At 33.7% G+C, this 1,979-nt stretch overlaps 1 long non-coding RNA gene across 2 annotated transcripts; it reads right to left on the bottom strand.

Annotated features, from left to right (window-relative positions):
- Window positions 1-246: 246 nt before the first annotated feature.
- LOC137823020 (uncharacterized) lies at window positions 247-1,747 on the bottom strand. Of its 2 annotated transcripts, XR_016515353.1 has the most exons (3): window positions 1,307-1,743; window positions 688-781; window positions 247-384 (listed from the first exon to the last, which is right to left on the bottom strand). It is a non-coding gene; the product is annotated as an uncharacterized LOC137823020 (long non-coding RNA). The 2 variants fall into 2 exon arrangements; XR_011083046.1 differs by lacking the exon at window positions 247-384 and having other exon boundaries at window positions 525-781; window positions 1,307-1,747.
- Between the last annotated feature and the right edge of the window lie 232 nt (window positions 1,748-1,979).

The raw sequence follows: 1,979 nt of genomic DNA, 5'->3' as shown, positions 1-1,979 counted from the left end.
ACACAATTGATGATCGAGTGCGTAAATTAGTTGATGAAACTCGTTTAGTTTAACAAAGGGTTTCCATGAAGTTCAAGAATTTGAGCCTTTAAGGTAGTCAACTAAAAATATTTCATCTCAAATTGATCCAAATTTTGTTGGATACTCAATAAGTATCCGTATAGTGATCCCAAAATTTCCTTCATAACTGGTATCAATCTGATGCCAATTTAATTTGAACGACTGCAACAAATATAGACAAAAACATTTACACATTCATGCCATCATCACTCATTTCTTTGAAAATCAAGCAATGCATGGACCAGCCTCTTTCTTCCCTTTCTAGCTACAAATACATCATTGTTTGCACCGTTATCCATAGTATACCAGCAAGATTGTCACAACCTGAAAGTGTGAAGCTTAAATTTTAGCAAACCCTAGATTGCATAGAAAGAAGACAAAACAATATATAGTGTTAAATTTCTATTTCCTTTCACAAGGGCAAAAAATAAAAGGGAATTTCCTCCCCATATATTCTCAGTGCATAGAAAGAACACCAGCATGGCTGTTTTGTTTTTATTAACAAAAGAAAATTTTATTAATGGGAGTACAAAGGATGTCCCTTCTCTTACATCAAATTACATTTTCCTCCTACTTTGATAAATCATATTAAAGCTAATGTGATAGAAAATCAGTAGATATATATACATCAGAAAGAAACTCCTCCCACTCTAGCTTGTTTCCAAGTCCGTTATATTTTCTTAATTCCAGCATCTGTTCAAGATCCAAAACATTGGCTGAGCTACAAAAAAATAATTAAAACTCGTGATCAGAATGCAATCTGTTCTGAAGGAGAATGAATTACAGAAAACCAGTTAATTTGTGGATCAGTTTTCTTAACCTTGAAAATCTAAAAACCCTAAGAATAAGAGATATATAAATATTTTTTCCAGATTTACCGACTTGAGATTTATCTTCCGTTAAAGATGGATATATACCCAAACCAATGTCATCAAAGAAAAACCACGATTTTTTGAGTGTCTGAATTGAATTGAATCAAAAGGCGAGCTAGGTTTTTCAGATGCTTTTAATTAATTAATCATCATTACTCCGTCTCTTATTCATCATAAAGTATATTGACTGAGAATAACAACATTGATCAAGCAATTTAGATAACAATAATTGTTCAAATAGATTCTGTATCCTAGCACATGCCTGCCTCGGAGACAGGTGTTAAATAAGCTTTTGATGAAGTAGCTATAGGTGCTGCAGGTCAGCATGCTCAGAAGCAAGAACTAATTAAGAACAATCTGAGAAACGCATATACCTGTAATATGTATCAGATCGATGTTATGCAGATATTATTTGGCTGATAGTGAGATCCTAATTGCTGCAACTTAGGTTAGAGTAACCAACAAAAGGGAAAGCTAGAAAACAAATAAACAAAGAAGCAATTTATAAATAGAAAATGAAAAGGGTGGAGATGGTGGTGGGGTGACAGATAGAGAGTAAGCACGCATAGCTTCAAGCATAAATCGTTATCTTGCAAGAAAATACCATCTGTGCTCACTCTCTTCTGTCACCTCCCTTACCCTTAAACTTCTGCAGAATCTATGAAAATTTTGATATGGAGTTGAGTGGCTCCTTCTGTTTCTGGAAAGGGTAAGAAGGGTTATAAGGAGACAAACAATTTCTCTAGATTTGACCAGAAAGTTGTCACATTTGAAAATGTATGAAGGAAGAAATAACAAGCTTTGAGATGTTGTGTGAAGAGGTTGAGGGAGATAGGGGTTTATATAGAACCTTAAAGAGAATTTGCTTGCATCATGTATATGTGAGGTTTTGCCGATAAAAAAAATGTATATGTGAGGAATAAATGTGAGTTTATCTCCCACTGACCCATTCTCCAATATTTTAACATTTTACAGAATAAAAAAAAAACAGAAAAGGCATAAAAAAGAAGTGTAGAGACTTTATCTTTATGATCTCTCCACCCATAT

Source organism: Phaseolus vulgaris, chromosome 9 (genome assembly GCF_051622355.1).
Source record: "Phaseolus vulgaris cultivar YP4 chromosome 9, ASM5162235v1, whole genome shotgun sequence".
Classification (NCBI taxonomy): Eukaryota; Viridiplantae; Streptophyta; class Magnoliopsida; order Fabales; family Fabaceae; genus Phaseolus; species Phaseolus vulgaris.
Note: the sequence above shows the minus strand (reverse complement) of the source record. Positions and strands in the feature narration are given on the sequence as shown.